Raw genomic sequence first — 26,478 nt, 5'->3', positions numbered from 1 at the left:
CATATGTGCCTATGTTCCAGCCTCTGTCCTCCACCTACATACCAAGCTTTTCATATATGTCATGCTGTCAGGGGTTGTTCTGTAGTGGGATGTGAGTATATCACACTGCCATTGCTGCCATCAGTCCACTGCTTTTGTATCCCCCACACATACAGTGGGACTGGGGCCATACATGTGTGGGCGTCACCTACACAATACATGTGTGCCCTTATGCACTCTAGAGGCCAGTGTATGTAACAGTGATATATGGCCCTACATTATTCAGTCAAGGGGGGGAGCACTATAAATGACCTAGGCTGTTACAAAATGTGGAGGTATCAGAGGTGAGCTGCCATACGGTCTCTGGATGTACAGTACCGTATACTTCACCTATATTTACATTACTTACATGAATTGTGGTAATGCAAGCCTACTGCCTCCTGCCATACAGACTGTTCTGTTTGTCGGTATGCTCATGATGGTGTCAGTTATGCCTTGTTATGTAACAATTACAACCCATTTGATCACATAACGTCTTTACCACCTACTGAGTTTGTACAGAGTGTAGATAGAGGCTGCTGAACTATACACCTGCATTACATACTGTTGATTGTCTGGTATCTTGTGGCCCAGTCTGTCTTCACTATTGTGCAATTTGTAGGGTTTGGCCTGGACAGCAACATTTGGGAACCTTTCCAGACTACTGTATTAGTGTAACTGTTTCACAGTTGCAGTACTCTGTTTATATGGTTGTCAGTGTCTAGACAGCTATATGACATGGCATATAGAACTGTAATAGTACACAATTAAAGGTTTTCCATTTCTGCAAACCTGTGTGTGATGTCTTTTCTATGGCCTCTGTATGGGTATATGTTGCAGGCAATGATTGACATATGTATGGGTGGCCCATACAGTGTCCAATTGTTCAGGTGTTAACTGTAGGCATAGTGGCTGTTCCATTTTGTGTGCACCTTATACATATGTATCTTACTGTACATATATTTGCATGTGTATGTGTAGTCACACATATATATATATATATATATATACATATATATATATATATATATATATACATATATATATACATATATATATATATATATATATATATATATATATATATATATATATATATACATATATATATATATATATATATATATATGCATCTGCATATCTGTGTCTGTGTATCTGTATCCTGGGGATGTTGATGGCTTCCACATATTACATTTTCTATGGGAGGCAGACTGTACTGCATGATATGTTAACAATACCAGCCTGACATCATACAGGTGGGATGGCTTACTGTTAACATCTTGTGGCCATGTTGTGTCAGGTCCCGGGTATGAGATCTGCAACACTTGGTAGTGTATTGCAGGGCAGATGTATTTGGCTGTGCGGGGATGCCTATTCATACAAGATGTGTGTGGGGCATCACAACCCCATTAACGGTGCATGTGGACATATGTGTGTTTATTAATCTGCCATTGCTATCTACAGATGTATGGCCATATATACCTATATATATATATATATATATATATATATATATATATATATATATATATATATACACCTGCTAACATATATATATAACTATGTCTGTATATACCTACATAGATATATATCTGCGTACACATATATAACATGCTGTGTATATGTAGACATATAGGTGTAGACACATATATGTGTCAATGTAGGCATTTGCATCTATATATATGGATACATATATTGTTATATATGTATATAGATTAAAAAAAATAAATAAATATATATATATATATATATATATATATATATATATATATATATATATATATATAGGTCTACCTGATAACACTGACACGAAATAACTGACACCACAAAACCGAAAGTTCAAAAACACGAAACTTCACATGCCCGACAAACCACAATCCTGACAATCAACAAAACAAATACCTTTTCCAAAAAACACACACACAACACAAGCACACCAACAACTTTACAAACCTACACTAAACCTTACATACACAACTAACTATGCACTAACCTTAACCCAAACCCTAACCCTAAAGTCCATCACTATTGCACACTTATCTTACCCGCACCCTAACCCTAACTCACTTAATCGGCCCCTAACCCTTAAGTCTGTCACTATCGCACACTTACCTTACCCACACCCTATCCCTAACTCACTTAATCTGCCCCTAATCCTAAAGTCCTTCACTATCGCACACTTACCGTACCCGCACCCTAACCCTAACTCACTTAATCCGCCCCTAAACCTAAAGTCCGTCACTATCGCACACTTACCTTAATGTCAGTCTTCTCAGTATCGGGGTTTTCAACTATCAGTCTTCTCCGTTGTCAATCTTCCGGTGTCGGTTATCTCATTGTCATTCTTCTCAGCTTTCAGCGTTATGAGGTAGACCCATATATATATAGATATATATAGATATATATATATACATATATATATATATATATATATATATATATATATATCTACACACACATAAATCTAGATGTTGGTATACATTTTCTGTACTTTTGCATGACTGGACTGGATGAAATTTTTCTGAAAACAGTGAATTTCTTTGTGTCTGTCATGGCTTAGTGGTAAATCACTTTGTCTGTAGTGTGCAGGGGGTCCTTGGTTCGAGCCTTGCAGGGGCTGTTTATTTTGTTGCTGGGCAGAACACTGGTGGTTGGATACTGAGTGATTAAGGCACTTTAAATCAGTTGTAAATGTGTTTGCGTGGGTTTACATGGAGGTAAACACTGCTAACTTCAGGTTACAGTGTCTTACCCTCAGTTAGCTGCTATATTGCTTAACCTGTGTAGGCAGTGCTTACCCCTGTGCAAACAGGCTTAAACCCACTTACTGATGCTTAAAAGTGCATACTGCTGTTTAGCCCCATGCTAATTTTTTTGAAAGAAAAGAAAAACGGGTTTATAGTAAAGTGGTGAAAAAGGGGCACAAAGAGGGAAAGACAGTAGGCAAAATAGCTAGGCATGTGCAGGGGGTGTAGGGAAGGTCCATCGCTGCCCACTTTTCTAAAGCAACAGCTGTGCATATACGCTGAATTTGGTGGTAGATTTGGACACTCAATCCTCTGGGAGAGAGGTGAGGACAACATAAATTAATTGTGATACCAATTAGACCAGATTACATATGTCCAATGTACACGTTTGTGAAATGGACAGGTATGTATGGGGCAAGATTTTTTTGTGGGAACAGATTGCCCTTTTTATTTTTCAGGTGAGACTGGGATGTTGGGGAGGGGTAGTAGGTATATTTGGGAAGGTAGCTTGGGTAGGTTAACAGACAAGACAAACAAGATGCATACAGGGGTGGTATATGACACATGTGGGGGGTAAACACCTTGGACAAGGAGGAGTGTTTGGAAGTCGCAAGCCCATGAGACCCCAAATGGAAACAGTGGGACTGAGGTCCCCAACCATGGGCAGTCACCACTGCACCTTCACGGCCCCAAAGGTGGCCATGCTGGGGGCTGTGTAGGACAGGCATACTCACCCTCTAATTGCACCACTCGGCCCTCAAGCTGGCATAGCTGGTCTCAAAAAGCCCTATCGATCTCCCTACGCACCACAGCCCGGACCTGATGACTGGTGACTGGTTCTTCTCTGCCCCCGCTCCCATGGAGGGAGGCCAAGCCCAGTCCCCTGCAGTGGTTCCACATGAAGGTGGTGCAGGACCTATGGAGGAGGATATCCCAGGCTGGGCCCCAGACATGCTGGTGCCCGGTACCATGGCCAGCTAAGGTGGGACAGGTGAGTCCACTGGGACTGGCCTTCCCATATGAGTTATGGTGTTGTAATTTACAGACAGATATGGGTTAGTAATAGTCAACATCATTCAGGATTAGTTATAACAGCATGCATAGGTATACCCATTAACCTAAAACACCAGATTTAAAACAGTTGCATAGCAAGCAGAACACATGTATATATGGAACAACAGTGGCCATTACAACAGCATGCTGGTTTCATTGATGGCAACAGGCCCCCAATATGGGGGTATTTTAACATGGCACATACACAGAAACAAATGTGAATATTTATAAACTGATAGGACATATGTCCCAACAAATGTTTGGAGTGTACACATACCGATTGAGGTGTGTCATTGGGTTATTTTTGCACATATTGTAGGGGTGAGAGAGAGAGTTCAATTAACAACTTATATATCCTTGTAGTTTTCATTACATTCTTAGTCACTGTAGTGATCTGTCCCTTACATGTATTATTACACTACCTAATGGCCTTATATTGCACAATGGTATGTTTATAGATTATTATATGCATGACCTGTGTCTTACATACAGGTGTGACAAGATGCAGGTGTTAATGCAACATATGTTGAGAATTGCACTCATACACTTTGGGTGAGATGCTGGAATGACAGGCTTGTTTTCATATATATTCTCTGACTAGGTACACGTCTGACTATCAGTTATATGTCATTAAAGACTGCCTACATTTCTTGGATCATCACACTGATTTTACAGGGGAACAGGGTACCAGGCTGGTGATGTGGGCCATTTATCTGGACATGCTGGACAGATTGGAACAGTTGAGGGATTTGAATATGCATACAGCATTCTATTTGAACATTCTAGCAAATTCTGTACAGTTGTTGGGTGCAATTATGCAGACAGGTTTCTATCTGAACATTGTAACAAAATCTGTGCAGTTGTGAGGTATGATTATGCATACAATGTACTAGCACTCCCGGGATTCAAACCCATTCTGTGTGTGACAAAAAACTTACAGTTAACATCACAGTACACTGTGCTATCAGGGAATTAATGTGAAGTTTTCTAATGTTTAATGTCTAAGTCTCCCTCACTTGTATGATATGACTGACCTCTTGGCACTTCCAACATTGTTATACAGACCTTCATATGCATTTTATCTGCATACCACAGTGTGGGTAACACTGCTTAATACAACAGTACTATTTATAGTATGCAACAGTTCAACAACATATGAAAGAGGAGTAAACAGCACTACAGGGGTTATACCTTTATTCACAGAATATTACACCTTTATTTCTACTGGTACGACACTTTCTAGGGCTCTTATATTTATTTGTTATGACAGTACATGCAGAATAATTACTAACCTGCCCTACGATGCAGCCTTTGCAACCTAGCATCATGGGCTTGCTGGTTTGCAGCCTGCTCATCTGCAGCTGTCAGAGAAATACAGTGATATTTAGCCTTACCTATCCATAGTATACACAAGCTAGGCAATTACTAACTACTTAGTAGAATGAGTACTTACTCAGTACTGGGGCATTAGGCATCTGCCGAGATTCCTGGATCCACTGTTCCAGTACATCCCCCCTCCGCTGCTTCAGGTCAGCATGGTGGTGCCTGACCTGCTCACCAATCCGGGGATACCTGTGGCACTGGTGAGGTCACGGTCAAGACTGTCCAAGGCCTCCGTTTTATACCATGAGCCCTGGTACTGGCCCTGCAGTAGTCTCTCCTCATGGTGTTTTACCAGGAGCCATACCCTGATTTTTGAATCCTGGATGCCTCAGCACTGCGCTCTAAATCAAGTGCCTTCACCCACTCCAGCCATTCTGCCTTCAGTAGGAAGCTACAACCAGTTACGGGTAGTATTCCCACCTGTGGGGTATAAATACAGCCTATTTCCACACTTTTCCATGATTGGCCGGTTTTGAATAGGCTAAGCTATGGGCACACCTGCTTACCTAAGGATGGCACTGCTTAAAGAGGTATGCCACTAGGCAGATTGAATTGGCTGCCCTACACTTACTTTGTTGAGCTTTGCAGCGGTTAGCATTGCTTAATAGTTAATTAGCATTATATTTGCCTTTTGGCAGTGATTTATTATTCATTACAGGTTATATATGTGTCTGGTATCTATGATTCATGTGTACATACACTGTATGGGATCCTGGGGACTTCTATACTTTATTATAATAACACCTCACATCTATGCTTACTACAATACTCTAGTTCACATATTTATGTTAGGTAGCAAGTTATACAACATCACACTGTGCATAGATTCAGATCACTTGATTTGAGTTTCCTGTGGTGAGGATTAGTTTGCTGATACCTCATTCATATTTATTGCTATGATGGCTTAGTGGTTAACTACTGTAACTATAGTGTGCAGGGTCCTGAATTTGAGCCTTGCAGAAGTTGTTTATCTTGTTGCTGGGCAGAACATGGGCCATTGGGTACAGAGTGATTTAGGCACTTTAAAGCAGTTGTAATTGGGTGTGCATGGGTTTGCGCAGAGCTAAGCACTGCTAACCTCCGGTTACAGTTTCTTACACTCAGTTAGCTTCTACTTTGCTTAGCCTGTGTAGGCAATGCTTACCCCTGTGCAAACACACTTAAACATGCTTACTAGTGCTTATATATGGTTACTACTGCTTATTATAGGTTCATAGGTAGGTACTAGGCTATCTGCCCTAGGGCATTTATAAGCCTAGCCAGAATGTGTTGGCTTTCGCCACCCTTTTAGACTAGATTCCTGAGCCTCTGTCCAGCAGCCATAGAAGTGATCCCTGGAGCAAATTTATGATTTCCCATCCACTCATCAAGATTTCTCTTGAAGAGGGTCAGTGAAGGGCTCTGCCTAACATTGACTGGGATTCTATTCCAGAGCATGGGAAGCCTTTGGGATATGAATCTGTCCCTCCAGCATGTCCTATTTATTGTTGTGCTAAGGTTTAAATCCCTGAAGCATGTAGCTCTAATGGATCTGGTTTTCTTGAGGTGGAGCATGTCCAACAATTCCGGGTTAGACATGGCCTTGTATGTCAGGCAGAGATCTCCTCTGAGTAGGCGGTAAGCAACTGAGTGGAGCTGGAGTTTCTTTAGTCGAGCTGCATAGGGCATCTGTTTGAGGCCCACAATTCTCTTGGTGAGGTATTTTTGAGGTCTCTCCAGCTTTTGCAGGTGTCGGGTAAGGTACATCCCAAATGGGGCATTGTACTCAATTATGGGCCTGATGAGCAATGAGTAGAGGGGCACAATGACCTCTCTTGATCTAGATGTGAACCATTTCATGATTAGGTGGGCTATATAGAAGGTTTTTCTAACCACTTTGGCAATGTGATTGTCAAAGGAGAGGTTACTATCTACTTGGTCCCCAGATCCCTGATTACTTCTTCCGTAATTAGTGGATTACCTCCTATATGGTAGTTTGTGGGCACATTGTTTTTTCCAAAGGGGATGACTATGCATTTTTTTGCATTTAGCTTGAGGCCATGGTTCTGACACCAGGTATCAGTCTCTGTAAGGCCTTTCTGGAGGATGCTTGTGTCAGCCAGAGAGTCGATTATGGCTCCCAGTTTGTAATCATCTGTGAACTTGGTCAGCCACAGTTCTCCCGTGTTTGCCTGTACCTCAGAGAAGTATATATTGAACAAGAGGGGTTCCAGGACTGATCCCTGTGGGATGCCACTTGTAACTGGTTTAGAGTCGGACATGGCACCCGCGACTCTGACAATGTGAGTTCTATCCCTGAGCCAGTTTGCAACCCATCTTGTGATATATGGGTTGATTTTTAAGCTGGTAAGCTTATTTATGATACCAGAGTGGGGTATTGTGTCAAAGGCTATTTGCGAGGTCTAGGTAGGCTGTGTGGACTATCTTTCCCTCATCTAAGGCTTTGGTAACAGTTTTGAAGAAGTCACCTAGGTTTAAAAGGCAAGATCTGCCCTTAACAAAGCCGAATTGGGTGGGGTCCAGTGTTTGGAGGTTCCCAATGTCTTTCTTTATGAGATCCATGATGATGCGCTCCATAGCCTTGCAGACCAGGCTAGTCGGGCTTATAGGGCGATAGTTCCTGGGATCCGTTGTGGCACCACCTTTGTGGAGCGGGTTCACTGTTGTTGTACGCCATTCTTTGGGTACATAACCTGTGGTAAGGCTGAGTTGGAACAGTGAATTCATGTGAGGGTTTAGTTTGTTTTGGAGCTCGTGTAAGACGCAGCCCGGGATACCATCTTGTCCCATTGATGCTGTGTTTTTTACTTTGGAGAGGGCTGCTTTCACCTGTGTGTCTTTGATGTCTGGGGGACTGCATTCTTCTGGGATAGACACAGGCCCTTTTGGGGGGGAAGGGGGGGTTGAAGTTTGCACTGAACCTGTCCGCCAGGATGTTGGGAATGTCTGTGGGTTCAGTGTATTTTGTGCCATTTTGCACCAGCTCAGAGCAGATCTGAGAGCTGCCACCCAGATTTTTGACATAGCTAAAGAACACTTGTGATTGTCTTTAGAGTCTTTGGTGATTTTTCTTTCGAAGCTGGCCTCTGATGATTTTATGAGAGATCGAAGTTTCTTGCTAGTACTGATCAAGGATGCCTTCCCATTTTGGGATTTTGCCTTGTCATGTAATAGTTTCCTCCTTCTGTTGTATAGCTTATTTATGGCTGGGGTCCACCAGACTGGTCTCCTGTTCTTGGAGGAGTGAGTCTTGGTTTTTCTTGGGATGGCACGATCCATGCATTCCTGTAGGTGCTCATAGAGTGCATTTGCAAAGGATTCTGCAGTTTGGGTAGCATTTTCCATTAGCCCGGGGGCTTTGAAACTTTCCATCTCGGTCTTGAGAAGTTTGAAGTTTACTTTTGAGAAATTTTTCACAGTGGTTTCCTTGGCTGGGGTGGGGTCGGGATGTGGATGTCCATTGTGATAAGTTTATGGTCTGATCTTACCAACAAGGGATTTACCTCTGGTGTGGAACATTGAGCCCCCATGTTGGTGATGACAAAGTCCAATATGTTGTCCCCTCTTGTGGGCATGGTGACCAGTTGTTCCATGGCATTTGAGTTTATAAACTCCAAGAACCATTGGGCAAAAGAGTTGGGACTTCAGTAGGTTTCCCAGTCAGTGTTTGGGTAGTTGAAATCCCCCAATATCATGGTGTTTGGTGAGACCTTCATATTCTCCAATGTTCTCAGGAATGCCAAGTGGGGATCCTGAGACAAGGTAGGTGATCTGTAGCAGGCTATGAACTGAAAAGCAGTTTTACCTACTGTTATTTGCACATGGATGGTCTCAGCTGCCTCGTGCAGTGCCACTAACCTGGAGGTGTGGGTATCCCAGATGAAAATGGCTAATCCCCCACCTTTAGTACTCCGGTCTGAGGTCCGGGGCCGAAAGGAATGGTATGAGTTGAATCCTGGTAGTGCTGGGGTGCTCTCTGGAGCCTTGAACCAGGTTTCTGTTACTGCACAGATATTGATTTTCTCCATACTGAGGAGTGCCTCTAGTGCGTGCATCTTGAGGTTTAGACTTCTGGCATTGAGTAGCATTACCCTTAGTTTTTTGTTTCTGGTATTGTCTATGGAGGTGGGTTTTTCTTTTGAGCCTTGCCTAAAAAAGGCACTATGGGGGTGGCAAGAGCCTTAGCCAGTATTCGAAAGCCTAAGGGTGACAGGTGCAAGCTGTCCCTGGTGAAGCAAACTGGCTTGTCTAGCATGTCATCCCAGACTGACAGACACTGGATCCCCTTTGAATGACACCAATAGCTAAGCCAATTGTTAAAATTGATCATTTTGTCTTTATACTGTGGCATCATTCTTGGTGAGGGCAATATGCTACTCAGGGTCAGGGTCATACCGGCCTGGGCTACATGATCAGAGAGCTCCTCTATGTCTCTTTTCATGTAGTCCATGGAGGTACTTCTCAAGTCATTCACACCAACATGGACAATGACAGAGTCTTATTTGTACCTGCTGTGGAGTGACCTGAGTGCTTGTGTTATGTGACGGATCCTGGCTCCCGACAGGCAGCTTACAGTGACCCTCTCCTTGTTCAGTCTGGTGAGTGGGACGTCAGTGTGCCTGACAATAGAGTCTCCGATTACTAGTGTATTAGGTGTGTTTTTTTAGCCTTAGGGGCTGCGACTGTGTGGCACACTGACTTTGTGAAGTATGTGGTATGTGTAAGTTGTTGTGGGGTAGCGGTTGCTTGGATGTCTGCTTTGGAGGTCTCTGCTGCTTTGACAGATTTTTATTTAGAGCCTCCGAGTATGTTTTTGTGAGTTTATGTGTCTTGTTTGCTGGTGCATTTGGTCTATGTGAGACTGGTTGTGTGGTGCGAGTAGTTTCCTTCTCCTCCTGACTGACTGTGCCAGTCTTGGGTTGAGAGAGCTCGGCCTCCAGTTTGGCTGTATAGTTGCATTTCTCACAAATTTTTGAGTTTGTTGGAAGAAGGAGAGGGTTGTCTGTGTACATAAGGCAACTGTAACATTGCCTCAAGATTCCCAGATTCACCAGCTGGACTGGAGAGTATACCTGAATCTGCACTTTGGACATGCCTGGATAGTTTAAAGAACTGGTTTATTGACTGACCGGAATGGACAAATAGGGAACCTTTTACTTCTGGTAGTATTTGTGCATAAACCTGCTTACTAGTGCCTTATTCATTATGATTCTGACACTTCACATGTGCATTTAATACAGTGCTCCAGTTCACATTTAAATGTTATTTAGTAGGTTATACAGCAAAAAAAATGAAAAAAAATGTTCATATACAGATTTCACATGGAAAATGGTATGTGCTGCAGTGGGACTCGAACCAGGAATGCCTGCTCGTTAGGCGGATGCTCTGCCCACCACACTATTGCTGTGCTGCTTCATTTGCATATATATTCCTGGTTATCCTCTTCAGCCTTTTAAGCTTCTTTAACCATAGCTAAGCGATGGACACACCTGCGCACCTACGGTTAGCTGTACTCGGATTTACAAAACAAACATAAAGGGTTTTCTTTGGTTTATTTTTATGTACTGTTGCTGTTGTACACATGGGGGACTATTGATGGGGATATGTGGACACCTGTGAGTGGCCTCACTGATTTATTTCCACTTTCTGCTGTTCTACTTTGCAGAGGCATGCTTATTCTGAGAGCTCTGCACTCAGACACACCCCTTGCAATCATACACACTCCGTGTCAGCCTAGGAGGTTGGGCAGTGTGCCTTCATTAATATGCATGTCGTGCTGCCATCCTCCTCCTAAGCAGCAACTTCCATGCAGGATTAGTCTAGTCCTGCATGGAAGATTAGTAAATCCGGCACTTTTTCCTACAAAGATGTTGACAAAGCTGAGTACTAATAATAATACAATATAAACTGCTGGATCCTATAAGTGGCTCTTGAGATAACACCTACCAAGACCCCTTACCACAAAATCTTTGGCCTTTGGCATACACACACACACACATATATATATATATATATATATATATATATATATATATATATATATATATATATATATAATATGTTTATGATAGATGATCTGCTAGTGAAGTCAATCAGAGGTAATCCAAGAATAATTTGCAGTAATCTCATTCTCCATGCAGATGAGACCTTCTTCAATATTTTTATTGTTGTTGGCAAAGGACCTGCATAGTCTATTTGAACAGTATACCATGGCCCATCTGCTGGCTTTACCCAATGTAAGTAAGTTTTTTTGCTTTTAGCATTTACCTGTAAACAGATTAGGCATTCTTCTACAATTAACATACAGACATTTTTTAGATTTGGGTTTCAATATTTTTCTTTTACAACTGCCCATAGCTTATCAGCTCCTACATGTCCCAGTATTTGGTGATTTAATTTGACCAACTGACATGCTAACTGATATGGCACATCAAGCAACAGTAACCTTTTTGTAGTGGGATATACATAGTATTCCTTTGGCAGTAATCCTACAATCATGCATTGGTCTGTTGCTTCTTTTAAACCTTGCTTTCTTTGAATATTTACAAGATCTTCTTTAACTGATTGTTGGTCTAGCTATTTTAGGGTACTAACTTCTGTTTTTTAAGGCACTAACTTCTGTATCAGTGTATGCATACCCTGAAAGTTTTTCCCCACTTTGTACTGCTTGTTTTTCTACTGAGTAAGCCAATGCATTTAACCTGAAAGATTCACTTGTTGGTTTTTGGTGTGCTTTTACTTTTAAAATGCTATACTCTCCTTGTTGATTTGACATTGTTATAACTTTATGTATATCTTTTAATAGTTCAGCATGGCATAATGGTTTGCCTACACTGTCTACAAATCCTCAACTTATCCAGGTGTCCATATGCAGTCTTAAAGAATTTACTACATAAGCATTGTCTGAGAAAATGTTAACCAGATTTAATACCTTAGCACATACAGTGCTGCCTCCAATTCAGCTCTTTGAGCTGACATATGCCCTGCTAACTTGATTATTTTGGGAGAACCCATCTGTGGATTTTCTGGAACTACAGCAAATCCTGTCCCGTATTTGACTTTGTCCCAATATCATGCTCCATCTACAAAGATGGATGGTTCAAAGTGGTCAAAATCAGATGCCAGAAATTGTACGTCCAGTGACATAATTTTTTCTAGGCAGTTATGCCATTTTCCTTCATATCCCATGTGATTTGACAAATATTTGGCCTGTGTCTGAATTGTGACAGTTTTCATTATGAACAGTGCCATCCATTTTGCAAAGATTGCCTGATTAATACCACCTGTGATTTTATTCATTTCAAAATTATTTACTAGATCTTTTACTGCTTGGTGTGGTGTTTGTACTAAAATACTAGAAAATATAGTCAGATACTCAGTTTGCTTGATATCCCAGTATATGGCCAATAACTGCTGTATGCAAGGGTGGTAGCCCAATTCCACTGGGGTCATCATTCTACTATAGAAAGTAACTGGACATAATGTTTTTTCTATTCTGTTGTCGCCACTATGTGGCCATTTATGTAATAGCAGCAGAGATAATGTTTTCTTCCCTGCTGCTGCTTGTAGCACAAATGGTAACTTTGGTGTGGGTACTACTAATTCTGTAGCCTGTGCTAATTTTACTTTCATTTGTGAAAATGCCTCATCCTCATGGCGTACCCATTCCGAAAATGTGAAGCTCTTCTTTTCTTGTAAGATTTTGCATAGAGGAGCAGTCACAGCTAAATAATTGTCTATAAATCCCCTATTGTAATTCATGATTCCCATAAATTTATGTAGATCTGCTATAGCCAGTGTTTTTTCCATTTGTAAAATGCCTTGCACACGTATATGGCAAGGAGATATTCCTGGTGGTTTTATAATCGTACCTAGAAACGTAACTTTTTGAGACATAAACTGAATCTTGTCACTTTTAACCTCAAACCCTGCCTGCTGTATAGTATGGTAAACTTATTTATGAAGCTTTACATGCTCTTCTACTGTCTCAGACTGGATTAATATGTCATCAGTATAATGTAACACTGAATTATCCTTTTCCAGATCTTGCAGGATGGATTCTACTGTCTGGTGAAAAATAACTGGACTATTTTGAAATCCTTGAGGTAATCGTGTCATGACATATTGCTGTTTTTAAATGTAAAGGCAAATCTTGACCAGTGTTTTTTTTTGAGTGGTACTGCAAAAAAGCCATTTGCTAAATCTAATACTGTAAACCACTTACTTTGTAGCTTAATATGTGCAGCCAACTCTGGAACTCCCAGAATCAAATGTGCTCTAGGAGTTGTGTATTGATTAAGCTTCCGCAAATCAGTAACAATATGATAACTATCATCCTTTTTCTTGACTGGCCAGATTGGAGAATTTGTGGAACTGTTGCCTTTTTGTATAATTCCTTCCTTTTCCTATTCTGCCATATATTTTTTCCATATGTTATTCGATCTCCCCAGGAATGGGATATTGTTTTTGAAATGGAGGTATATAATCCTGATCACTACCCAACCCTACTGGCATTTCTAGTTTTCCACAATCACTGGGGCCCTCGGTCCACAGGTTTGGGAATTGCTGCTGTAAATGCTGCCACACATCCTCACTGTCTGTATTCACATATCCTGTAGGCTTGTCAGGTTTTTCAGGAAGAGAGATTGCACAGCAACCTGCACTTTTCTCTTCCTCTCCTTTTTTCCTGTCTCCTATTTACAGAATACTGTTAAGCAAGTCAATTACTATGCCCAAAATTCATAGAAGGTCCATACCAATAATGGTCTGCCCTTCTTGGTTAAATTTTATGTCTGCATCTTGGCTACTCACTGCATAGCATCATGTGCCATTAAATGCTGAAATTCAAACCTTTTTATAGGATTTACAGGTAACTTTCTCTGACAGATACTGCAGCTCCTGTGTCTAATAAGACATTTTTCCATAGTGACCCCTCTACCCCGATATCAATCAGTGGTCGTCCATCTCATCACATTTTAAAAGTAGTCAGGAAAGATAACAGAATGAGGGGGGGAACATCATTATTGTAAGGGGGATCCACTCATCCTCTCCTTTATTGTCAAATGCAATATGACACACTGCATGTTCTTGCTTGTCATCTTTCTCTGTGTCTGAATGATCTACATATTTAGGTTTTCAATCTGTTTTCATAACTGCTGCCTAGCCATCCCTTCTGCCTCCTCTACCAAATGTTTTGGATTTACAGGTGAGGCTGTTTGAAAATCTATGGTGGCATACATCCCCTTTTCCTGTGTATTGATGGCCCTTATAGCTGTCTTTACCAATATTGTAAGGTCTCTGTGCATAGACCTGTTTTTCTGATTTTTCTTGCAAATCTTTTGGTTCTGTTTTTGGAAACACTTCCTGTTCTTCTTTTTACTCCAGGCTTTGTAATGATTAAAATTTTGTTTAACGTGCCCTATTTTCTTACAGAAAAAAACATGTTGGTGCCTTTTGTTCATTACCCACACCCACTCCTGGTGCTACAAACACAGGAACAGGAGCTAGTGGTGCAGATGCAACTCTACCTGCTGGTGGTTGTTCACACCACCATTACCTTCCCTGTTTTTCAACTTCTCTAATCACCTCAAATGGCTCACTACCCTCTCCTAATGCAAAGATATGTTGTGAGTATAATGTCCCATCATCGGCCATAATTTGTCCCCTCAATTTTTGTATCAAATCAGTGAGGGTATCTGAATTGTCTTCATACATGCATTTAATATCCCCTGGGACCCCTTTGACTTGCTCTAGAAAGCAATGTATTAACTGTTTTTGTATTTCTGTTTTTTTGCATGTCCCTATATGACCTTTGATATATGATCTGAAAGGCAAGTCTGAAATGGGCAGCTTGCTCCATTAATTTATCTGAGATGGTGATTTTACAATTGTCTAACAGCTTAGCTGTAAGAGGTTGCCCTTGTGTATATGCCATTAGAACAGCTGTCATACATCCTACTTTACTGTTTAACTGATACGTATCTTTTTTAGCTGAATGAAAGTTTTAAAACATTTGGGAATAAAAACCTAGAAACATCTAAGTAATGCATCTGTCCATACATCAGATACTGCTGTGTATGCTACTCATTATTCAAATGCAAGCATGTTGTAAAATATGCCTTTTTTATCATTCCACTGTGGTAAGATTTGTAATAATCTAGACTGTGTATGTAGATCTGCAGTGGTTCCCTGTTCTATGACTTATACTGGTTTTGTGCTCTGCAATTCCTACTTTAACTCTTCTATTCAAATATTAGCTTGTATTAATTTATCTTGAACATCATTAACCAGATTTTCTTTATCTTGTAACTGTTGCTTAAGATCTGATACTTCTTTTTGTGATTCTTTACAGGTTTTATGATACCTTTTATTAGAGTCTTCTGTTGACTGTAGGGCCAATATGCACTTTTGACAGAGGTCTTGTATGTCATCTCTGAACCTTTTGAACTCACCTTGTTTGTCTCTTAGAAATTTGTTAAATTCTTCTGTTAAATGATCAAGAACCTTGCCCCTGTCATCATCTGTTGTGTGTTGAGCAGTGGCTTCATTCCACTGATGTACATATTTTTAAAGGATCTACCAAGATCTATAGAATACTCTGTCAGTAATAGATTTGACTGCTCTTCTAACTTTGATATAAATGCGGTAACATAACACAATTGTTTAATATCTGGATATAACATAAGCATTTCACATTTTCTTGGTTCGTCACCCTTAACAGGTTTGTCTTTGTAGTCTAACCTTTGAGCTATGGCCTGCACTATATTTTTATGGCAATGCACACAAAAAGCAGTTTTAGATGATTCACACAATAAGCATTTACTATGACATGCCTCATTTATTTATTTCAGATACCAATCAAATGTTACAACCCACTTACATAATGTCTGAACACCAACTTGTCCTAATAAGGTTTTACATCTGCTAATGTGCTGTGCATACCAATGTTGCATTTTTCCCATATTTATTTTGTCTGGTTGTTCTGAGACATTAAGAGTAAAGTAAAGCTTTGTTTACATCTCCTGCTATAGTCCCTAATGGCATCCATACTTAATATGTGACACAGAAAAAAGTCTTACCAATTAGCAAGAGAACAGAAGATCAGTCTGTTGTTGCAGATGGCTGGGAATTTTTTTGTAGTCACTCAAGTAGCTAGTGAAATGAAGCTGGCAGTGGGCTGCTTTGAAACCTTGTTCTTCGCCTTTCTTGGATAATTTATGACACTGCAACCTTCTTGCATGGCAGTCTCTCTGGATTCAGATGTCTGAAAACTGTACTGCTGCAAGCTGTATAAAGCAGGAGTGCTCCTATGTAGGACTCACTCATATATGCAACCTTTATTTACTGTGCCTTTAATGGGGTGACCCTATGCAAGCATCACTCCCCCTGTGTTTAAATGCAGGCTAGGCTCGCCACTGAAAAATTAATTATGAAGGTGCTGCTGTGCTGTACTTACTGTACTGAAACCAAAGTCTTCTTAAGACACAAAGTCTTGCTGGCTGTTTACTGCTGAATCAGAGTCTGGTTATTACTCAGAGGTTTGCATGATTGCATCTACAGTCTGTTTAAGGCACTGAACCCTGCAATTGCACACAGATTAAGAAATATAAATTGCAGCACAATACTATTTCACTGTAAGCACAGTTACTAATAAATAACTTATTTTTTGTAACAAACACGTACTACTGTGACAGCTTGTAGCATAGATGTTCAAGGTTGTACTTCACGATCAGTATAAATGATTATTCTCCTACACAATAGCTCAGAACAACTGTGTTCCTTCAAATACATCTAACATTAGCTTGATTTTTACAGTCTATTTATACTGTTCTTCTCATGCACTTTAGATCCTGTTTTCTTCTTGGTATCTTTTTTTGGACTTTTGTACAGAAACATCTGTTCTGCTGATGCTTTACTTTCCAGACTTGTTTTTTAAGGAAATGTCTTCTGGGAAAGCATGTACAAATTGTTTTCCTGCTGATCAAACTTGTTTGCTGATATGGTAGGAAACATCTTGTAAGAAAGCACTTACTGCTGATTTTGTAAAATCATGTCCATTCAAAGTGTTCTGCTGACATGATAAAAGCATGTAATACTTGCTTTCCAGAATTGCTATTTAGGCTTTTTGCTGGCACTGTCAATAAGCATGTCTGTTAATAGATGTTCTTTCTTCAAAACACATACATATGGATACCCATTTTACATTGCTAAATTCTATACCTACATCCAAGCAAACTTTTATGTAATGTTTTTATTTTTCAGCATATTTGCAGCAGATGTGATTATAATCATTGATCAGCACACTCTAACAGAGTATACCATTCAGCTTTAACTTCCAATCAGTTCTCACAGAACAGGTAACCAGGATCACCAAAAATAATAGTAATAGAATAACAGCACTTTAATAATTCCCAAACAACATAAAATAATACATGAACATCCTTACAGATCATTTCAAGAAATCATATATCCCTATAGTTTCCTCTGAAATAAATATAACACTAGAACCAATACATAACCCCAAAACCTTTAAGAACATTTCTAAGGCAAACTACTTTATGCAATAGTATAACTAATTTCTAAGCTCCCCCAAATCCAGAAAACTCAGAAGGCTATGCAAAGGAGTATATAAAAGCTCTGCACGACTACATAAACAACTGCATAGAAATAGCAGTACCAGACCAAAATAAGCCAATGGCAAACCACAAAAATAAGTCATGCTGGTGGACCCCTGGTATAAATAGGTTGTACCATAAAAGAAAGAAAATCTTATCTAGAAGCAAGAGATAATGCACAACAGAGCAAAACCTCCATCATTAGTTTAAACAAGGAAATCAAGGGACTAGTTAAGTCTTCAAAAGTCAATTTTGAGGCAAAAATTGCCTGCCAAGCTAAAAGGCAATTATAAGGCATTTTTCAGGTATGTTGGCAGTCTTAATGGCAATACCCAGCAATGTGCAGAGTTAGCTGTAGGCAGCATCATCTATACTCAGCCAGAAGATATAGTAAATCTGTTAGCTGATACAATTACCTCAACATTTGTCTTCCCATCACATCCTGTTGCCCCCAAGAAATACCCTCCACAATTCCTCTACAAATTATCACAAAAAACAGGTCAACACTGTGCTCTTTAAAGCTAAAAACACAATTTCAATGGATCTTTTTTTTAACCACAGCCTCCAGACTGGCTTTGGCCTGGGGGAGTGGAGAACAGCAAAAGTAATCCCACTGCATAAAGAGGGTACCTTCAGCAGACCCAGGAAATTACAGACCCATAAGTTTTACTAGTCTCAGATGAAAGGCAAAGGAAAGAATAATTATTGTCTCAATAAACAATGACATAGGGTTTCTCTAACTAGTGGACCCAACACTGTTTGGCTTCATCAAGGTCTGGTCATTCTTGCTCTTTCTGGTGGACTTCTTTGAGAAAGTCACTAGGGCCATGGATGAGAGTAAAACAGTACATACTGCCTACACTGATCAGGCTAAGAGATTTGACACAATTCCCTATTCAGATATTATAGATAAACTCACAAAATGATGTGCAACTCCCTATGTCAAAAGATGGCTCATGGACATCATGAATCCAGATCCAGCAGGAGGCCACTTACCAGTGGTATACTACAGGGCTCAGTGTTGGGACCTCTCCTGTCCAGAGTATACTTCTCTGAAGTCAAAGCAAATGTAGTAGGCCTTTGGCTGACCAAGTTTTCTGATGATTGCAAGCTGGGGGCAATCCCTGAATCTCCCAGTGATGTAGATATCTCTCAGAAGTGTCTAACTCAGACAAATGACTGGTGCCAGATCCATGACATAGAACTAAATGCAAAAAATGTATAAGTATACCCTCTGGGAAGTCAAATACCCATGAAAATTACAACATTAATAGCAAACCCTTAAGAATGGAGGTCAGAAATCTAAGTACGCAGATAGACAGTAGCCTGAACTCATCAAGCCAATAATAAAATAGAATGCACCTTTCAGCATGTACTTGACCAGGCACTCACAGCAGGTGGAGTGACCTCATACATTCCTTACAAAAAACAAAAAAAATACAGGGTGTAAACAACATGTCCTATGCAGATCAACCAATCTCTTTACTCTGCCTCCTGCCAATTATTAAGATGTGATCTATGCCTAATCTTAAGGCACTCTCTAATCCATCTCTAATGGAACTGTTATGCATTAACAAAACAAACTGCATGAGGGTCACACAATCTCAGGATCTAAACCCGGTTTGTGGCATGAACAAAACATGCTGTAGAGGCAGAATGTGTCTCAAAGATTACTCCTTCTCTGGAACAGGTATGCTATTCACACAACGTAGAACCCTTCATTATCCCTTTTTAAATGCAGTTTGAATCAATGGATGCGGAATCATAAATACACTCCTGGTGTGGTACCCATGTTCCTTATGGAAAGGGATAGTCTATACAATACTCAGGAATCAAAAATCAGGTAATATCCAGGTAATAATAGTAGGGTCATAAGGGCTCTTGAGCTTTTATCCTAGTAATCTCCTATGAACCTATGATCTTATACAATATGTAGTAAAAATTAGACTTCTTCTAATCATCTGGTGCAATGAGAGACTCAAGTAAAATCTATAAATAGATGTCCTTTACATTGCATCCTTTAATGGGAAAACATATCAAAATATGTAGCTCACGAAATCCTTAGTCAAAATAAAGTGGTTCAATCATTCCACATGCAACTAGAATTCAATAAATATATAACATTATGCTTTCATCTCCTACTTAGAGTACATAATAACATATAACTAGTGAGCAAATATGTGATATTATACACATTTGGAAAATACAAATGAAGCAATCAGTTGTTATACATTTGAACACTAGCAATCTCAGGATGTTACCAATGGTTGTCATATATTCCAAAATTCAAAAGAAAGGGTCCAGTTATAATAAACAAAAAATAAGGTAAAATACTGTCTTTCAGCTTTTTTCGGTTAGGGATCACCACAGCGGAACTCCAGTCCGCTAATGATTGGCAGTGGATTTTTTACGGTGCCGAGTTACCAGCTCGACGCCCAATCTTCAAAGAATGCACACCCATTCATGCACGCACCTACCTGCATGTCAAATAAGGTAAAATACTATCCATTATTCTTAGTTAATCAATAAGTACAAATAGCTTTAACTCTCAATTAGCAAAATCTTCAACCATTGGTATGGCTCATGTAAAGAAAAATGTATATGCTTAATAGATGGAAATGAAGAAGATGACTCTGCTTCTTTCTAAGGAAGAGTAGTGGGGTGAATCATGTTACACTGATTTCCCCAATGGAGACCAGACAAACCTGCACATGTGCCTCAGCTGAGATGGCAGGTATCGCTGCAGGCTTCTGATACTTCCAGAATTAAGCAGCAATTCAGTACGACACCCTACTGAATATTTTCCATAAAACACTTACTGGAACTGAGCAATAATGTGGGACTTAAGTAATGCAGTCATTAATACAAATGATGGCACCACCCCAGTCCCCAGCTCTCATTCCAGCAGGAGAGAAGGAGATGGAGACTTCTCATACACAGGAGAATTCATTAGTCCATGAGGTTATTGGTGGGAGAGGACTGACAGTCCTATGTGGAGAAGAATAAAAAAGTGTGAAAGAAAACATGCTGTGAATATATATGGATCCCAATGATCAGCTATAATTAAAGACAATTGTTATTTAAATCTGTTTCATCACTTGCAGCTGCAATCTGGACTTTAAATTTAAAAACTATATCCAATGCTATAATCAGGTCTATAACAAGTCTTGTTTCATCGGGAAAGAAAACATTAAGAAAGGCAAGATAAAATGATTTATATGTTTTTTTAACTGCATTTCCTTATATTGTTGAAAAATCTGTCCTGTTTTTCTTAAAGTTTGCACACTGAAACACTGTAATTCTTTTCTATGCATCCTCCTTGATTTTGTACAATGAATGAAGTTGATAACTTTATCATTACTAACACTTTTCACTAAAATATCAGTTCAACTCCTAACTTAATGTATAAAACACAATTTAGACCATCTTTTCTTCCACCCTTTCAGGAATCCCTGTCACTCATAAGTTCTCCCTTTGAGCCTTACCTCTTATTAAAAGTAGTTTACATCTAATTGTTATATATTATCCAAAGACATCTTTTGGTGCAAAGAAATAATACTATTTGCCTGCTTATAAATCTGTTGAGATCTTTTTTCTACTTTGTTATGTAGTTGCTATAAATAATCAGTTTTGATGTGCTCTTTTGTAAACAAAGCCAGTATTGTTTCAGCATATTTCCAGTCTATTTTATACATTCTACTGACGTGCATTTGCATCTTAACAATCTGGGACAAAGAATTAATTTTGTTGTAAATAGTTTATAAACTAAAAGAATAATAAAGATAATGAGGGAGCTTCATCTGTAGTTTATCTGTAGAGTCGAGCAGACCTATGCAAATGCAACAACGGCTTAAGGACTCTGTATAGAAATGTGTCAAGTATGGGAGGATAAGAAGCTGTAAAATCTAATGTGGATTAATTATTCCTCATCAAATATCTTAGAAGCAACAGAATTCTTCTTTGGTTAGGATGATGGACATTAAGGGTAGCCGAGAACTTGTATTTTTTTAATAATAAGACAGAGTTTAAGAAATCCATGGGGGCACCTCAAAGGCTTCTATCAAGTTACTTGCATAAAAAGGAAACACTTTGACACCCTTACAAGCAAACTGCATGTGCAGAAATAAAAAACAGTACAAAAGAAATATTGGTCAATCAACCAGTAAGCCAATGTCCTTAGTGCAACAGGGTCAATACAACAAATCTGGCAATATGTTAGTTATAGTTGACTCCATGTGCTGAGAAAAAAAAAAGTGATGTAAGCTATTCCTCACATACCAGAATCCACCATGTCACTAAAGCACTGAAGTCTCTTCACCCAGAGTACACATATGGCTTGGTCACTGTGCACATAACTTGAGACAGGCATCCCTGGATTATATGACGAGGCACATGACAGATCCCTCAGAATAAGCATCTGATGTTAGTAGAAAACTGGTTTTCAGCAGCATCCTACATTTACAGGAATGCTGTCACAATACCAACAAAAGATAAACCTTAATGACTGCCTTAGTTGTTGGTATCATACTAATGAGGTCCAAAATACATTAGCCTGGAAAGGGATGATTGACAGATCTACCAGCTTCACTAGGGATGGCCTGCAACACTTTCCTCATTATTTTTTGATATTAGCCAAACTTTTCTTCACCACTATAGTATCATTTTATGAACGCTGTCTCCTCAAACTACCAATACAGTCAAACAAAATCATGACTATATTGTATAATCCCATTGTTATCAAAATATGGTTTCCGTATAGTGATAGAATCCCATCACTGCTTGATTTCAGTGCCTATATTTCTTTCAGTCTCACTTTCAGAAATAACTGCGTTGTTGTTAGTTGCATGTCTGTATGTCTAAGAAAGCAAATCACATCAAGACTTATAAGGCATGACAATGACATTGAGCCCTTCCATGTACTACTTACCATCAATAAAAATCCATATCATATCATATCATATCATATCATATCATAGTCAATAGAAAATGGAGTCCCTCCCCACTGGACTACTCTACTGTGGGAGTTCAACTATTCTTACATTATCTGTGTAACATAGACTATAAGTATACAGACCACTTTCTAGATATTATATATATGTTAGCTTCTTAGGCCATCTAGTTCATGTTACAAATAAGGGCTCAAAATACTTGATCTAATCTTGACTAATATAAACTAACCATGCTCTGCACCTGTAGTTGCCCTTACAATGGTCAAATCAGTAATGTTCACTATGAGGGTCAAACCTTAGCTTACAGCAGACTCTTTTGTCTTTAGAGATTATTTAAGAACAAACCTATTGCATCTAACTGACAACCTGGTGAGTACCTTACCTCAATTACCTCATCCTATACACTATTATATTCATGGACAGCTTCTACGCTTACTTACTTGTTTACACTGATGTATCAGTCCTCATCAGGCAAAAATACAATGGCAAGTTTAGGAATGCACCCCTGTAATAGAATCCTAGTATAAGCAAACAAAAAGAAACAAACCTAATGATCATGAAAATAAACTGAATACCTCAACCTCTAAAAGTGAACTCTAAATGATCAAGCAAAGGACAACCGGAAGGCCTTTATAACTATATTAGAAACTTTAGAAAGAATACCCAGCACTGCGTGGGACTAATGCATAATGACAACATCTATTATTCCCCAAAAGACAATGTGATAATATTAGCTGCGGACTTTAGCTCTGACTTTACACCCTTATCTTCTTTAACATTCCCCAGCATATAAGTATGCCTACACCCCAGGTATCCTAGGGGCAAGTCCTGAAGGCATTCTGCAAGGCCAAGAACACTATCACAATGGTGTCAGGCAATGTGCCAGGTTGCATTCTTCAAAGCACCAATCAGAGCCTTATAAACTCACCAATAAACCCATTCAGTCTCAGCATCTCCACTGGATTTTTGCCTGGCATGTGAAGAACTACTGTAGTCATCTCACTTCACAAGAGAGGACCTACCACTGACCATGAGAACTATAAACCTATAAGCCTAACCATACTTTTACATCAATATAGGACTTATTATACATCAATATAGGACTGCAGACCATTGAACCAAAACAGTTTGGGTTCATTAAAGTTAAAGCCTCTATTCTAAACTTAGTAATCTTCTCTAAATTATCAATGCACCAGATTCATACAGGTTGGTGCACACTGCATATCTCCATCTAACCATGAACTTTGACACTATCTCACATTCTGACATTAATAGTCAAATTAAATGTAAACCCTCAGGTAGCCCATTGAATAGGAAACTGCCTCAGTGACAAACCCTACTCTAGTAGTGTAAGTGGCATGCTATTATGAATAATGGTTGGTACTAACAGCATCCCTCAGGGAACAATCCTTGGCCCACTGCTCTTCAGTATTTACCTCTCTGATGTCATTGCCAATGTTAAGAGGCTGTGACTGACTGTGTTTCAGAAGACTGAGCTCAAAGCTATCATAAACTATCTAGCTGACTCCTAGAGTCTCCAGAATGGTCTGATACATGTAAATAAATGGTGCAAAAGCCATATTTGTAAGCTGGATTCCATTAAAAGTTGCATAGTATCTTGTGTCAGGCACAAATACCAGTGCACTTACTGCATATATGGTGTCCCTTTGAAAATCATCTCAGTTATTATGGAGCTGGACACTTTCATTAACAATAAACTACCTTTCACTTGCATGTATTTATGGCCATTTGGAAACCCTTTTATCTAGCCAAACTCGTTATCATGGATATATTTTCTAGGTCAAAAGAATTTATTATCACTCTTTACTCCTTATGTGTGTGAATGAGAGGGAGGATAGAGGAATGGTGAGGATGCAGGGAGTAGAGGTGGTGAAGGTGGATGAGTTTAAATACTTGGGATCAACAATTCAGAGTAATGGTGAGTGTGGAAGAGAGGTGAGGAAGAGAGTACAAGCAGGATGGAGTTGGTGGAGAAGAGTGTCATGAGTGATTTGTGACAGACGAGTACCAGTAAGAGTGAAAGGGAAGGTCTAGAAGAGGGTAGTGAGACCACCTATGTTATATGGGTTGGAGACGGTGGCATTGACAAAACGACAGGAGTTAGAGCTTGATGTGGTAGAGTTGAAGATGTTAAGATTTGCACTGGGTATGACGAAGATGGACAGGATTAGGAATAAGTATATTAGAGGGTCAGCACAGGTTGGAAGGTTTGGAGACAAAGCCAGAGAGGCAAGATTACATTGGTTTGGACATGTGCTGAGGAGGGATGCAGAGTATATTGGGAAAAAGATGCTAAGGATGAAGCTGCCAGGTAAAAGGAAAAGAGGAAGGTCTAAGATAAGGTTTATGAATGTGGTGCGAGAGGACATAAAGGTGGTTGGTGTGACAGAGCAAGATGCAGAGGACAGGAAGAAATGGAAACAGTTGATCCGCTGTGGTGACCCTTAATGGGAGCAGCCAAAAGAAGAAGAAGAAGACTCCTTTTTTAACAGACTCATAATATAATAATATCTCCATTTTTGTGTGTATATGATGAAACTCAAAGAAAATAAAGGCTATGCATTCCATAAGCTTCAAAGACCACAACAAAGCATGTTCTCTCTTGTGTTTGCTACAGACTTTTGAGGGAGGACCATTATCTCTCTCCTTCAAAGCCTCAGTGTATCAAATCCTTTGCAACCTCCTACACATCCACAGAACAACAATACCTTAAAGGCCCTCTCAAAGGAGCTAAGCTCCCCTTACAATATAAACAAGAGCTACTGGAGACATAGCTATCTCTTTCAGGGGGATCCCTCTTTTATGGAACATACTTCTCTGAAATGCTAAGCAGCAAATAGCTCTCTGTCAGTACAGTGACCAGGGGTGCAACCATACGGGATCTGGTCCTAACTAATATGGGAGAGTGCTGCACACTCCCTACTGTAATGTCTTCTCTGGAAAGGCCAGACCATAAAATGGTCCTCTTTGAAGTAAAAATAAAACCTGGAACACCAGCTAAATCTAAAATATTCAGAAACTACTCTAAAGATAACTTTCTGCTATTAAGAGTGAACCTGGCAAAGTTTCAAGCCCCCATAAACCCTAAGAACACTGCTGTCTATGCAGAACTATTCACAAAAACCCTGTACAGGCATGTTAATATCTGCATAGAGGCAGCTGTACCCACCAGGAAGAAGTACAGAACTAACTCAAAAAACAAGCCACCCTGGCGGAATCACAAAATCAGCAGGCTGTATAACAGAAAGAAGAAAATCATGGCAAAAACTGGGAAGTGCAGCACCCAGCAGGATAAAAGCACTCTCATCAAACTAAGCAAACAATTCAGAGGACAAATACAAATTTGAGGCAGATCTGGCCTCCCAGGATAAGGACAACCACAAGGCATTCTTTAGCTATGCCCACAACGTCAAAGGCAGTACACACTTGTGTGCATAGCTCATTGTGAATGGAGCCATCTGTACTCAGCCAGAAGATATAGCAAACTTACTGGCCAACAAATTCATCTCCAACTTTACACCTAATAGTTAAGGTGTTTGCCTTACAAACACAGGGTGCAGGGTTTGAGTGTCACAAGGGATAATTGGTTAGCCTTAAAATGGCTCACAAGGGCAGTTAGCTTAGTACTAACCTATGAACCTATGAACCTATGAACCTTCAACCTTCTATCAGAAAATACCATCAAATATAACC

The sequence above is a fragment of the Protopterus annectens genome, chromosome 2.part0 (genome assembly GCF_019279795.1).
Source record: "Protopterus annectens isolate FY-2018-M chromosome 2.part0, PAN1.0, whole genome shotgun sequence".
Lineage (NCBI taxonomy): Eukaryota > Metazoa > Chordata > Ceratodontiformes > Protopteridae > Protopterus > Protopterus annectens.
Note: the sequence above shows the minus strand (reverse complement) of the source record.